This window comes from Carcharhinus amblyrhynchos, chromosome 12 (genome assembly GCF_965287045.1).
Source record: "Carcharhinus amblyrhynchos chromosome 12, sCarAmb.v2.hapA, whole genome shotgun sequence".
In the NCBI taxonomy this organism is placed as follows: domain Eukaryota; kingdom Metazoa; phylum Chordata; class Chondrichthyes; order Carcharhiniformes; family Carcharhinidae; genus Carcharhinus; species Carcharhinus amblyrhynchos.
The window spans coordinates 28387509-28403281 of NC_137335.1; the positions used below are offsets into that span (position 1 = coordinate 28387509).

General features: G+C 45.1%; 1 pseudogene; it reads left to right on the top strand.

Moving 5' to 3' along the window:
- The first annotated feature begins 1090 nt into the window (after positions 1 to 1090).
- LOC145350705 (5'-nucleotidase-like) overlaps positions 1091 to 15773 on the top strand; it is a 45474-nt pseudogene continuing 30791 nt past the window's right edge.

Below are 15773 nucleotides of genomic sequence, written 5' to 3' on the forward strand. Positions count from 1 at the left end.
AGGCCATGTGTGGTTCTGACTGCTGGACAGATCACAGGCTCATTGTCTCCAAAATGAGGCTCTGTATCAGACCCAAGAGGCGACCACATGGAAGCAAGGTTATGAAAAGAATCAATGCGGCCAAGCTAAAGAACCCCAGCATAGCTTCAGCTCTGGCTAAAGACTTAGAAATCAAGCTTGCTGACATACACCTGGCAGGCAGTGCTGAGGATGACTGGGAACGCTTCAGAGATATTGTACATTCATCTGCACGGAAGGTGCTCCGGCCCTCCACCCACAAGCAGCATGACTGGTTCGATGAGAATGATGAGGAAAGATACAGGCTCTACTTGTTGAAAAGCACCGTCTTCATCGGGCCTGTCAGAACGACCCATCTTCAGCTGCCAAGAAAAATGCTTTTACCAGTGCTCGCAGGACAGTCCAGATTAAACTGCATAAAATGCAGGATGCCTGGCTGAGCGCCAAGGCAGATGAAATACAGGGATACGCTGACAGAAATGACTTGAAATGGTTCTATGAAGCTCTCAACACTCTCTATGGACCTCAATCTCTTTGGAGTTCCCCCCTCCTGAGTACAGATGGTACAACTCTCATTACAGAGGGGACTCAGATCCTGCAGAGATCTGAACACTTTGAAGCCGTCCTCAACTGACCGTCATCTACTAACGATGAGGCAATAGACAGGATTCCCCAGGTTGATATCAACAGCGCCATGGATGACCCACCGGTAGTAGCCGAAGTCACGAAAGCTATCAGCCAGCTATCCAGTGGCAAAGCCCCAGGGGCAGATGCCATACCCGCAGAGATCTATAAAGCTGCTGGTCCTGTACTTATCGAGAAGCTCACCGAGTTGTTCCAGTCCTTTTGGAAGCAAGGATCCAATCCTCAGGAACTTAAAGATGCTTCCATCATACACCTCTACAAGAGGAAGGGCAATCGGCAAGTATGTGACAACCACTGAGGAACCTCGCTGCTCTCCGTCACAGGGAAAACCCTCGCAAGAGTCCTGCTAAATCGTCTGGTCACTCATCTGGAGCTGGACCTGCTTCCAGAGTCACAGTGTGGCTTCCACAAAGGTCGTGAGACTGACATGATTTTTGCTGCACGGCAACTTCAGGAAAAGTATCAGGAGCAGAATCATGAGCTCTACATAACCTTTGTCGACCTCATGAAAGCCTTCGACACTGTAAGCTGACAAGGCCTGTGGAAGATCATGTCAAAGTTCAGCTGCCCCCCCCCCCCTCCAAATTCATTCAGATGGTACGCCAGTTCCATGATGGCCAGAGTACTGAATGGCGGAGAATCCTCTGAGGCATTCCCAGTCACCAATGGTGTCAAACAGGGCTGTGTGCTCGCACCCACACTGTTCAGCATGATGTTTACCGCCATGTTGAATGATGCCTTCCAGGACAGTGTTGCTGGAGTCAGCCTCAAGTACAGAGTGGATGGGAAACTCTTCAACCTGAGGAGACTTCAAGCTATTACCAAAGTGAAAGAGACTGTTCTGAGAGACTTCCTCTTTGCCGATTGACTGCACCCTGTATACTGGCTCAGAGCCAGAGATGCAAGTCAGTATGGACAAATTTTCCACGGCTTGTGACAACTTTGGACTCACCATCAACATTAAAAAGACCGAAGTCATGCACCAGCCTGCTCCTCATGCACCGTACACAGAACCCATAATCACAATCAAAGGGCAAAAACTACAGGCAGTGGACCAGTTCACTTATCTTGGCAGCACCCTCTCCCGAGCAGTGACTATTGATACTGAAGTTAACCGCAGAATAGCAAAGGCAAGTTCTGCTTTCAGTAAACTGTGCCCCACTGTATGGGAACATCGAGGAATCAGCCCAGCAACACAACTGAAGGTCTACAGCGTCGTGGTTCTCACTACCCTCCTGTATGCCTGTGAAATGTGGACTGTGTATCGAAGGCATGCAAGACAGCTCAATCATTTCCACATGACTTGTCTTCGCAGAATATTACGCATCTGTTGGCAAGACAAAGTACCAGACACTGAAGTTCTCTCTAGAGCAAGTCTACCATCAGTCCACACACTGCTAATGAGAGCGCAGACCCGGTGAGCAGGTCATGTCATCTGTATGTCAGATGAGCGCATACACAAGCAGTTCCTTTTTAGGGAACTCTCTGCTGGAAGACGCTCATATGGAGGACAGAAGAAACATTTCAAAGACATACTCAAAGCCTCCCTGAAGTCACTAGACATTGACATGACCACCTGGGAAACGCTGGTACAAAACTGCCCTACCTGGCGCTGTCTCATCCACAAAGGCTGTCGAGCTTACGAAGCAAGGTGTATTGTTGAAGCACAACTTAAGCGCGAGCTGCGCAAGTCCAGAGCCACCAGCGCAACAACTACTGTCTACACAAGTCTGTCCAATATGTGCCAGGACATTCCATGCCCGTATTGGCCTGATCAGTCATCTTCGGACACACCGCATCCAGCCTCAAAATGACTAATGGTGTCAAGGTCCTCTTTGATGACGATGGATGAACAACAGTCAGTGCAGACTCAATGGACCGAATGGCCTCCTTCTGCAATAGGGATTCTATAATCCTATGAGTCGAAGAAATGTTCTCAAATTTCTGCAGCTAATCTGCAGTTCTCGGGGTCATCAATAAGCTCCTTGTGATTTACATTGAGGGTCCCCCTATCCCTTGTCTGTAAGAGAACATTCAAGGCTTGTGTTCTTGTGAAGGTGAGCAGCTCAAAGCCATGAGGCACTAGCAGCTCTCTCGCTCAGAATGGGCTGTTCCTCTGCACTGCTGCTGGCTCTTTGGCTGCTCAGCATTTGGGGCACTCTTTCCTTTGAGCTCACGATTCTCCACACTAACGATGTGCACACCAGGGTGGAGGAGACCAGCGAGGATTCGAGCAAGTGCAGGTCAAACTGTTATGCAGGTGTGGCCAGGAGACTAACTAAAATTCGAGAGATCAGGAAGCAGGAGAAAAATGTGCTGCTGTTGGATGCCGGGGATCAGTACCAGGGAACCATCTGGTTCAATTATTACAAAGGTACTGAGGCTGCCCACTTCATGAACAAACTGAAATACGATGCAATGGTAAGAGAGCATTAATGTGCTGGAAATATCTGCTTTCCAGTTTGAGTCAGAGTAAATTTGTTGTTTTTTTGACCAACCTTCAAAGCTTAATCAATTTACAAACTGCTCTTTTCGATTGGACAATTGCTAATGGAAAACAAGGAAATTCTAGGCCAATTAGCCTGATTTCTGTTATCTCTCTGTAAAATACTAGAAGCTACAGTTAAGGATAGCGTAGATGAACACATTTAAAGTATTCAGCTGACCAGAGAGCCAGCATAAATTTGCTAATAGTAAGGTCATGTGACAAATCCAATTGACTATTTGAGGAGGTTGTTAAAATAATGAAATGTCTATCGATATTTATGTAGACTTCAGGAAACACATGAAAAAAATCCCTCACTGGAAGCTATTAAGTAAAGATGAAGTTCATGAAATTATTAACCTGGTTAGGAAGTGGGCTATTTTAATATAGATCTCCCCACACATCCTGCTGGACATGAAGAATTTGCCATCTGATGGACAAGTCTAGAGGCTCCATATCTACTTCTGAGTCAGCATAGTCCCAGTCTCCAGCAGTGCTCCCACTGTCAGCACCCTGGGACCTCTCTGCCTCTGTCACTACCTCATACAGAGTGCACTACCCACAGAGCTAATGACATAACTGCCACCAACATGTTAACATTTGCATTGGTATCTGCTATAGAAATGCAGCGTGATGGAGGTTCAGGAGCAATGTCTTCATGAGAGCCTGATGGAGGGTCCTCGGGTAGTGCAGTCAGCACACCTGTGGAAGAAAGACACAATATCAGTGAATTCACTCTTCATTGTCATTAGACATGGTAGGTGGCCTGCTGAGATGATGGATGATGGTAACTCAACTCCAGAGTATCACTCTCAGTCCTAGTCAGGACCAACAATTTGGAGACTCACCCATCAATTCAGTGACGCTCTGCAGTATTGAGACATGTCTGTTCCTGACAGGGGATAATAGAAAGGGTTCCATCTTCCTCAAGGACCATTCTGGATGTCCCCATCCCCCACATGGGCAATTAGTTAGTCACTTAGCGGCACGGTAGCATAGTGGTTAGCACTGCTGCTTCACAGCTCCAGGGTCCTGGGTTCGATTCCCGTCTTGGGTCACTGCCTGTGTGGAGTTTGTACATTCTCCTCATGTCTGTGTGGGTTTCCTCTGGGTACTCCGGTTTCCCCCCACAGTCCAAAGATGTGTGGGTTAGGTTGATTGGCCATGCTAAGAAATTGCCCCTTAGTGTCCAGGGGTGCATAGGTTAGAGGGATTAGTGGGTAAAGTATGTAGGGATATGGGGGTAGGGCCTGGGTGGGATTGTGGTCGGTGGAGATTCGATGGGCCGAAGGGCCTCTTTCTGCACTGTAGGATCCTATGATTCTATGATTTCACTGCGGCACGCCTTCCCCCTCCAATGCACTATGGGCTATTGGGTTGACAGTTCAGCCTTGGCAGGGCAGACTTCAGTGCCAGTTGGCAGACACACACAAATCCGAGTGCCCAGAGGAACGAAAACCGGACTACACCTCTCCACTCAGGTCCATGCCATCTCCACACAGGACCATACTCTCACAGTGCTTACCCTTACCAGCTGTACACAGCTGTGGCACATCACATTGTGCCCAATGACCTTGGCAGCACCCTCCATCCAGGCCTTATCTGTTAGGTGGGGCGGCCTACTCTTTCCATCCCTAGATATCAGGATGCTGTGCCTGGCACTGACCCCTTTCACCAATACAGACAGACATTCATCTATAAAATGGGGGCACTTACCCCATCCAGTTTACCCTCCTGCCCTCCATGGCCTCCTGGCGTCCATGACATTCCTAGAGAGCAGTCTCTACATACACAGTACCCACACAAGAGAAGCCGTGTTCAGCCACAAAGCTTTTGCCAAAACTCATGCAACTTTCAGGGAGCTCCCCCTCTCCTTTTAAACCTCAGGCTGAGTCTGCAATAGACCCAACGTGCTCCCATCTGCACGGATAACTAATAGTAGACACATTGTACACTGGGAGGGCCTTAATTGGCCATCCAACTTAATATCATGTTAACAGGGTGATCTTGGGCAGTTTCACATTCACTCCTACCCACACCAACTTTGAGTGTGTCCCTGTTGTCTATTAGACATTTGACCAATATTACCAACAGGACAAAAGATGAAGAGGTGCCACACTGGGTTTTGAATCAACTCAGCGCATATTTATATAAGAGCTGTTGCCATATTGAATCCGACATGGAAGAGGGATAAAATCCTGCAAATGCCTCTGGCGATGTCACAGCACATCATGAGACTAGTCAGACAGAGATGCATTGCTTTACAACAGCAGTCCCAAACCTTAATTTCAGCAGCATGAATCTGAAATTCTTCATTTTGCTGTTTATTGTGCTCACTTGTTGTCACATGGGTGTTAACTTACCATGTGACAGACTGAATCAGGTTATCAAGTCATTTCAAACAAATCAGTGCTAAATTACACCAACAGCAATTTCACAGACACCCCTATCACTGGGGCATCTCACTGGCAGAGCTGCCCCACCAGTAGCATTGATGTAGAAGTCCACAGTAGGGTGGAGCTTGCCTTGGGAATCCTGACACTGACTTCAAATTCTATGAAATCTCAAGACATCAGGTCAAACATATCAAAGGAATCATCTTGCTCATTATCATCCCTCAACTGATGAATCAGTTTTGTTCTATAATGAACATCAGCCAGAAGAAGTGTTAAAGTTGGCAGTATCACTGAATATTCTATAGGAGAGAGGACTTCAATGTCTATCACTGAGTGACTCAATAGTTCCACTACTAATCAGGTCAGCAGAATCCTCAAGGACATAGTTGTCAGAGTGGAGTTGTGGCAGGTTTGTAAGAGAAGCAACATGAAGAGAAAAGCTCCCTGTCCTTATCAATTTATCTGTTGTAGATGCATTGTCAATGTCCATATTTATGGGATAACCAGCAAACAGGGGATACAAAATACTGTCTTTACACTCAGGGCACCTTCTATCACATTGTGTGGCACTACCACTAAATTGTATAGACTCAGAACAGATCTAGCAGCTCAAAACTGAATCTATGAGACAACAGCAGGAGCTGTCATCAACCAGACTCTGTAAACTCATGGTCTGACATATCCATCATCCAGGTATAACCATCAATCCTGGTTCAGTGAACAGTTATAAGAGAACATGCCAGGAACACCATAAGTCATACTGAAAGTGAGGTGCCACCCTGCTACAGAACTCCATCCATCTGAAACAATGGAAATGATGTGCTATCGTCTAAGATAAGAGTTCCACATCAAATGAATCAGATCAAAGCTCTGAATCAACATCCTGACTGCATCTAAAAACTTGTGTTCCAGAACTAACTGCAGCCAGTCATAGAGTCATAGAGGTCCTAGGCAAGCTGCTCCAATACTAGCTCAGAATATAAAAACAGATAGCAAAAGTTTCTATAAATATATAAAACAAAAAAGAGTGGCTTAATTAAACATTGGTCCTTTAGAGGATGAGAAGGGGGATGTAATAACTGGAAATGAGAAAATGACTGAGGCATTGAGAGGTATTTGGTGTCAGTCTTTGCAGTGGAAGATACAAAAAACATTCCAAAAATTGATGACTATGGCAGGTGAGGACCTAGAAACTATCATTATCACGAAAGAGGTAGTGTTGAGCAAGTTAAGGGGGCTAAAGGTAGACAAGTTTCCTGGTCCTGATGGAATGCATCCCAGGGTGCGAAAAGAGATAGCAGGAGAAATAGCAAATACACTGGTGATAATTTACCAAAATACACTAGATTTCGGGTGGTTTCCGCAGATTGGAAAACAGCAAATGTGACGCCACTGTTTAAAAAAGGAAGTAGACAAAAGGCAGGTAACTATAGGCCAGTTAGCTTAACTTCTGCAGTAGGGAAAATGCTTGAATCTATCATCAAGGAAGAAATAGCAAGACATCTGGATATAACTTGTCCCATTGATAAGACGCAGCATGGGTTTATGAAGGGCAGGTCATGTTTGACTAATTTGGTGCAATTCTTTGAGAACATTACATGTGCAGTGGACAGTGGGGAACCTGTGGATGTGGTGTATCTGGATTTCCAGAAGGCATTTAACAAGGTGCCACACCAAAGACTGCTACATAAGATAAAGATAGGGGTAATGTATTAGCATGGATAGAGTATTGGTTAACTAACAGAAAGCAAAGAGTGGGGGTAAATGGGTGTTTTTCTGGCTGGAGATCAATGACTAGTGGTGTGCCTCAGGGATCGGTGTTGGGACCGCAATTGTTTACGATTGACATAGATGATTTGGAGTTGGGATCAAGTGTATTGTGTCAAAATTCGTAGATGACACAAAGATGGGTAGAAATAGCAAAGTGTGCAGAGGACGCTGAAAGTCTGCAAAGGGATATAGATAATTTGAGTGAGTGGGCGAGGGCTATCATTATCACCATAGAGGTAGTGTTGGGCAAGTTAATGGGGCTAAAGGTAGACAAGTTTATAGTCCTGATGGAATGCATCCCAGGATATAAGAAAAGATGGCGGGAGAAATAGCAAATGCACTGGTGATAATGTACCAAAATTTGCTGGATCTCACGTGTTCCCACAAATTGGAAAACAGCAAAGGTGACGCCACTGTTTAAAAAAGGAGGTAGACAAAAGGCAAGTAACTATAGGCCAGTCATCCATTTTGGTAGGAATAACAGCAAAATGGACTATTATTTAAATGGTAAAAAATTGCTACATGCTGCTGTGCAGAGACCTAAGTGTCATTGTGCAGAAATTTCAAGGAGTTGGTTTACAGCAGGTCATTAAAATGCAAATGGAATTTTGTCCTTCATTGCTAGAGTTTAAAAACAGCAAGATTACATTGCAGCTGTATAAGATGCTGGTGAGGCCACACTGTGTACAGATTTGGTCCCCTTACTTGAGAAAGGACATATTGGCACTGGAGGGGGCGCAGAGCAAATTCACTCGGTTGATTCCAGAGTTGAAAGGATTGGCTTACGAGGAGAGGCTGAGTAGACTGGGTCTATACCCAATGGAAGTCAGAACAATGAGGGGAGATCTTATAGAAACATAAGATTATGAAGGGAATAGATAAGATAGAAGCAGGGAAGTTGTTTCCGCCGGCAGGTGAAACTAAAACTAGGGGGCATAGCCTCAAAATAAGGGGAAGCAGATTTAGGACTGAGTTGAGAAGAAACGTCTTCACACAAAGGGTTGTGAATCTGTGGAATTCCCTGCCCAGTGAAGCAGTTGTAGCTACCTCAATAAATTTTTTTAAGTCAAGGATAGATAAATTTTTGAATGGTAAAGGAATTAAGGGTTATGGTGAGTGGGTGGGTAAATGGAGCTGAGTCCACAAAAAGATCAGCCATGATCTTATTGAATGGTGGAGCAGGCTTGAGGGGCCAGATGGCCTACTCCTGCTCCTAGTTCTTATGTTCTTATTAACACTGGTGTCAACTTGACAAATTGAAAATTTGCCCTACAAAAAAACAGGACAAATCCAATCAACACCTCAGAGCCAAGCAGAGTCAGTCAATCCCTCACTAACCAAGTTTTCTCAAAAGAGCCTCCAATCCTATTCTCAAAAAACAGATAGACAAGATTTGGGTTAATTATACCACCAGCAGCTATACAGACTGTTGCCTCTTCCCAAATCTAGGCAATCAGCAGCTAATCACTCTGCTCAGTTTTCACTGATTGCCACGTCAAACAGCTCAGTTGCTTACAGATAGACAGCCTGTGGGGATGGAGCTTCAAACCCACCACAGCAGGTTGACTACACCTAATTAACAAGTCTGGAATTGAAAGTTCATCTCAGTAATGATGACCATGAAACTATCGTTATTGTTGTAAAGACCGTCTAGTTTAGAATATTCTTTAGGAAAGGGAATCTACTCTTACCTGGTCTGGCCTACATGTGACTCCAGACTTCCAGCAATACAGTTCGTTCTGAATTCCCTCTCAAATAACCTAGCAACCCATTCAGTTGTGCTAATTAAGGATGCTGGTCTTGGGCAATGAAATACACTTTCCATGAAAGAATTTCTTTAAAACTGCAGAACCAATTGTTGCCAAAATTGGCTGATTTGGATTTGTCCTGCTTTTTATGTATCAGACACACCTGGACAATCTTCCACATTGTTGGGTAAATGCCAGTGTCATAACAATACTGGAACATTATGGCTAGGGGAATGGCAAGTTATGGAACACAGATCTTCAGTCCTATTGTCAGAATATTGTCAGGTCTCACTGCCTTTGCAGTAACCAGTGCCTGCAGCTGTTTCTCGAAATCACAAGGAATGAATTGATTTGACTGAAGGCAAGTATTTGTGATGCTGGGAATCTCTGGAGCAGTCTGAGTTGGATCATCAACTTGGCACTTCTGGCTGAAGATTGTAGCAAATGTTTCAGCCTTCTTGTTTGTACTGATGTGCTGAACTCCTCCATCACTGAGGATGGGGATATTTGTGGATCTTCTTCCTCCAATGAGTTGTTTAACTGTCCACCACCATTCACGGCTGGATATGGTAGGAATGCAGAGGTTAGATCTGATCTGTTAATTGTGACTCTGCCTGTCACTTGCTGCTTATGCTGTTTATCGTGCAAGTAGCTTCCCTAGGTGTGATTTTTAGACATAAATTACCTGCTCCTGACATGCTATCCTGCTAGGTTGATCTCCTGTCTACTTGCCTGGATGAATGCAGCTCCAACAACACTCAAGAAGCTCGACACCATCCAAGGTAAAGCTGCCTGCATAATTGCCACCCTATTCACAAATATTCACTCCACACTGCTGAAGCACAGTGTCAGCAGGGTGTACCATCTACAAGGTGCACTCCAAGAACTCACCAAGGCTCGTAAGGCAGCACTTTCCAAATCTACAGCCACTACCATCTAGAAGGACAAGGGTAACAGACACATGGAAACACCACCACCTGAAAGTTCCCTCCAAGCCACTAATCATCCTGACTTGGAAATATATTGCTGTTCCTTCACTGTCATTGGGTCAAAATCCTGGAAATCCCCTCCCTGACAGTACTGTGGATGTACCTATACCACATAGACTGTGGTAGTTCAAGAAGGTAACTCATATTCTCAGGGTCAATTAGGATGGGCAATAAAGACTGGCCAAGTCAGCGATGATGTGGAGATACTGGCATTGGCCTGGAGTAAACACAGTAAGAAGTCTCACAACACCAGGTTAAAGTCCAACAGGTTTATTTGATAATAAACGCCACAAGCTTTTGGAATGCTGTTCCTTTGTCAGGTGAGAGGAGAGTTCTGATCAGAAACAGGGCATATAAAGGCACACACAGAATACTGATTAGAATGCGAGTCTTTACAGCTAATCAAGTCTTAAAAGCGCAGACAATGCGAGTGGAAATAGCATTAAGCATAGGTTAAAGGGATGTGTACTGTCTCCAGACAGTACAGTAAGTGAGGTTTTGCAAACCCAGGCAAGTCATGGGGGTTACAGATAGTGTGACATGAACCCAAGATCCTGGTTTAGGCCGTCCTCATCTGGGCAGAACTTGACTATCAGTCTCTGCTCAGTGAGTCTGCGCTGTCGTGTGTCGTGAAGGCCGCATTGGAGAACTTTTACCCAAAGATCAGAGGCCGAATGCCCGTGACCGCTGAAATGCTTGCCAACAGGAAGGGAACAGTCTTGCCTGGTGATTGTCGAGCGATGTTCATTCATCTGTTGTTGTAGCGTCTGCATGGTCTCCCCAATGTACCATGCTTCGGGACATCCTTTCCTGCAGTGTATTAGGTAGACAACGTTGGCCGAGTTGCAAGAGTATGTGCCGTGTACCTGGTGGATGGTGTTCTCACGGGAGATGATGGCATCCATGTCGATGATCCAGCATGTCTTGCAGAGGTTGCTGTGGCAGGGTTGTGTGGTATTGTGGTCACTGTTCTCCTGAAGGCTGGGTAGTTTGCTGCGGACAATGGTCCATTTGAGGTTGGGCAGTTGTTTGAAGGCAAGATGTGGGGATGGCCCTGGCGAGATGTTCATCTTCATCAATGACATGTTGAAGACTCTGGAGAAGATGTCGTAGCTTCTCCGCTCCAGGGAAGTATTGGATGACAAAGGGTACTCTGTCCACCATGTCCCGTGTTTGCCTTCTGAGGAGGTCGATGCGGTTTTTTGCTGTGGTGTTTTGGGACTATCGATCGATGAGTCGAGCGCCATATGCTGTTCTTATGAGGGCATCTTTCAGCGTCTGGAGGTGTCTGTTGTGATCCTCCTCATCTGAGCAAATCCTGTGTATACGGAGGACTTGTCCATAGGGGATGGCTTCTTTTAACATGTTTAGGGTGAAAGCTGGAGAAATGGAGCATCGTGAGATTATCCGTGGGCTTGCGGTACAGTGAAGTGCTGAGGTGACCGTCCTTGATGGAGATGCGTGTGTCCAAGAATGCAGCCGATTCTGGAGATTAGTCCATGGTGAGTCTGGTGAGATGGAACTTGTTGATGTCATCATATAGTTGTTTGTGATTGTTCACCATGAGTCCAAAGGACGAAAATGTCATCGATGTATCTAGTGTATAACATCGGTTGAAGATCCTGTGCGGCGAAGAAGTCTTGTTCGAGCCTGTGCATGAAGATGTCGGCATATTGAGGTGTGAATTTGGTCCCCATGGCTGTTCCATGTGACTGGATAAAGAACTGGTTGTTGAAGGTGAAGACATTGTGATCTAGGATGAAGCAAATGAGTTGTAAAATTGCACCTGGAAACTGGCAATTGTCGGTGTTGAGTACTGAGGCAGTTGCAGCAATGCCATCATTGTGGGGGATGTTGGTGTAGAGCACTGAGACATCCATTGTGACGAGGAGTGCCCCTGGTTCAACTGCTCCATGTGTGCTGAGTTTCTGTAGGAAGTCCATAGTGTCGCAACAAAAGCTGGAGGTTCTTTGTACAATGGGTTTCAGGATGCCCTCCAAATCCTGTTGTATCCTCTGACAATCCCCGACACTATCAGCAACTCCATCCATCTTCGTGTTATCCGTAAACTTACTAATCAGACCACCTACATTTTCCTCCATTTATATATATGATATACTACAAGCAACAGAGGTCCAGCACAGCTTCCTATGGAGCACCACTAACTACAGATTTCCATTTTGAAAAACACTCTTCCACTGCTACTCTTTGTCTTTTATAATGAAGCCCGTTCTGTATCCAATGAGCCAGCCCACTTTGAATCCCCTGTGATTTCAATTTTTGTATCAGTCTGCCATGTGGGACTTTGTCAAATGCCGAACTAAAGTCCATATAAACTGCATCCATCGCCCTTCTCTCAAAAGTATTTGTCAAGTCTTAAAAAACCTCAATCAAGTTGGTGAGACATGACCTTCCTTGTACAAAACCATGCTGCCTGTCACTAACTAATCCATTTTCTTCCAAATGCATATGTTGCATCCGTCAGTATTTTCTCCTAAGAGCTTCCCCACCATGGGTATCAGGCTCACCAGCCTATAATTTACTGGATTATCCTTGTTTCCTTCCTTAAACAAGGGAATGACTTTGGCTATTCTCCAGTCCTCTGGAACTTTGCCTGTGGTCAGAGGATGTGAAGATACCTGTTAAGGCCCCAGCTATTTCTGCCGTTGCCTCCCACAGTAACCTGGAAAAGATCCCATCCAACCCAGGGGACTCCCACGGTGACAGAGGAGGAGGCCTGCTTTAGACCATGGAGGCTGGCTGAGAGTAGCAGAGCCTGAGTGACAGACCTCTGCTGCTCTCAGAGCAGAAGGACCTGCACATGCGCAATGATATCCCCTGCTGCTCTCAACCAGTGTTTGGTCGATTCAAGCCCCACCTCCCTCCCCCTACAGACAAGAAATGGTTTTTCATGTTTTTCTTATGAGTGCATAAGATCGCAGATTTGGACTCAGCCAAAAAATGGGTCAGAAACTCTCCCATTTTCACACTTGTTCTGAACTTAGAATGTTTTCATAAGGTCATCCCCTATGACGGTAAGGCAAATAAATTGGTTCTTGCCTATCTTCTCTATTTATTACATTGTATGTTTTAATCCAACAGGGTAAGGTTCCTTCCAGTGATATCCCTGTTGGTCCTTACACCCACATTGTACGTTCAGACAATGGCAAAGACGTTCCTGTCGTACAGGCCTACACTTACGGAAAATACCTTGAACTTCTGACGTGAGACGAGAAAGGAAGAGTGATAAAAGCGAAGGGAAATCCAATATTGTTAGACAGCAACATCCCTCAAGGTAATATGACAAGTAGACATTGCAATGAATAATTTCCCCATCAATTACAAAAAACTGAGTTCTTGAAGCAACTTTTCATAACTTTTTGAACTATAACACAATGCAATGAAAAAAAGAATTTAACCAGATTGAATTCAAATGCTGATGGATGGAAATTTATGCTCATTACAATTGGAGGTTCGACTGTTGCCTCATGCAGCAACCATTCAAATTTACCTGTTTCCTATCCAACCACTGTATTTATTGTTGGTCCTCATAAGCTGTATCGTGTTATTTAACTTTGCCCTTATGCTTGAATGTTGTTTTCTTTGTGTTTGTTTTTCGTTGCATGATGTAAGGCTCAATTCCTACACAATTGTTGCTGTTTATAATTGCCAGAATTCTCTGGCTGTGTCTGTGGCTGAGATTCTCCAGTCCCACTGCAGTGAGTGGAAATTTGGCTAAGCACCAAATTCTCTGTTCTCACTGGTAACAATGGCGGAGTGTACGAGACTGCAGAATTCTGGTCAATATGTATTAAAAAAGACCATTTATTTTACTCCAGAACTTCCAGCTGAGTAAATCCTTTCTGAGGAACTGGACTAGAATTCAGTTTGAGGAGAATGCTTTGTTGCCATTCCCACAATGCATTATCTGCATCGAGAGCAGTGCCTGTAATAAATAAATAAGTAGGCAGCCCTGTGCACCTGATATCTGCAGTAGGACACCAGCACAGAATGCCAAGGTTTAGAGTTTCATTTCATCCCTTCCCTTCCCACTTCCCATCTGTCCAGCAAATGTGGCACAGTCTGGGATGTTGTTTCCTCAGGCTAGGAAGGAAGGGGATTGTCTCGAACAAGGGGTCACAGTCTCAGGATTCAGAGTCCGTCATTTAGCACTGAGGTGAGGAGAAATCTCTTCACTCCGAGGGTGCTAAAGCTGTGGAATTCTCTACCTCAGAAGGCTGCGGAGGCCAAATTACTGAGTATATTGAAGGAGGAAACAGATGGATTTCTAGACTCTAAAGGTGTCAGGGGGTATGGAGAGAGTGGGAGTATGGCATTGAGACAGAGGATCAGCCATGATCAGATCGAATGGTAGAGCAGGCTCGAAGGGCCAAATGGTCTACTGCTGCTCCTAATTTCTCAGTTTCTGGTAACCTGTCTTCGCTCTTCACTGATGCTAAGAAACTGCATCACTTGTTTTTATTCCAGAATGCCAGGATTTGAAATGTGTGATTTCACAAAGGAATTAGATACAGCTCCAGGTGCTAAAGGGATATGGGAGGGAAGGGGGATCAGGATATTGAATTTGATGATCAGCCATGATCAAAATAAATGGTGTAGCAGGCCCGAAGGGCCAAATGGCCTCCTCCTGCTTCTTGTTTCTATGTCAAGCATCTATGCCTGACACTGTGCCTAGTTTTGACTCTATGATATCATTCCTGCCTGTGGGTCAGAAGCTTGTCCACTCCAGAGACTTGAGTGCATTCACTAAACTAACATCTCAGTGAAAGGATTATATTTGCATTTATATTGCAGTTTTCACTACTGCCTGATATCAAAGTGCTTTGCGACTTATGAAGTACAGTGTAGTCACTGTTGTAATGTATGAAACAGCAGCACAACAAATTCTACAACAGTCAGTGTGCTCATCAGCAGGTTCTCAACTCTTGTCAGGACATTAGGGCTAGCTCCTCTTCAAAATCATGCTCTGGATTCTTTTACATACATCCCAACAGACAGACAAAACCTCAGTTTAACAATGTCAGTGTCTCTAACAGTGCAATATGTTATGTACGTCATTGGGCCTATGCCCTTTTAAGAGAGCAAGTTGGGTGACCAAGGGCAAAAACTCACCCCGGATGGATCTTGTTAGAGCAGTCTTGTACCTACTGTGCTACTTACACAATGTCGAATAAACCATTCCTGTTTGATTTACATCTACTTACCTGTGTCTCTTTATAGTCCATAATTGGACCTCGTACATAAGAACTCGCGATGAGGCTGAGTTTCAGCCCATAGATTGCGTGGAATCGCCAGATTTTCAGAAGAAGGGAGGAAGATCAGACATTGCCCAGATTCTGAAAATGGCACAAAGTGATGAGGTAGTGGGCCTAGGCAGCGAGGGAAGTGGTCACAAAGGGATTTGGCTGTATTCAACACCTCAAAGAAAAAGATATTCACCAGGTATCAGGCTGAAGGCAGTGGTCATGGACTTGGGTGCAGCTGATGGATAGAATAAGAGAGAGTTTCTCGACCACGAGCATCAAAATCGTCATGGGAAAGCAGTTGCGAGGAGACTCGACTCGGCTCTTGACGGGAAGAGTAGCGAGAGCACAACTGGCTAGGAAGTGGCTGACACAAAGAACGGGAAATGAGGGGAAGCAGGCTGCGAGTAGTGACTGAATGTGACCGGCAGGAAATATTCCCACTAGTGGAAGAGAAA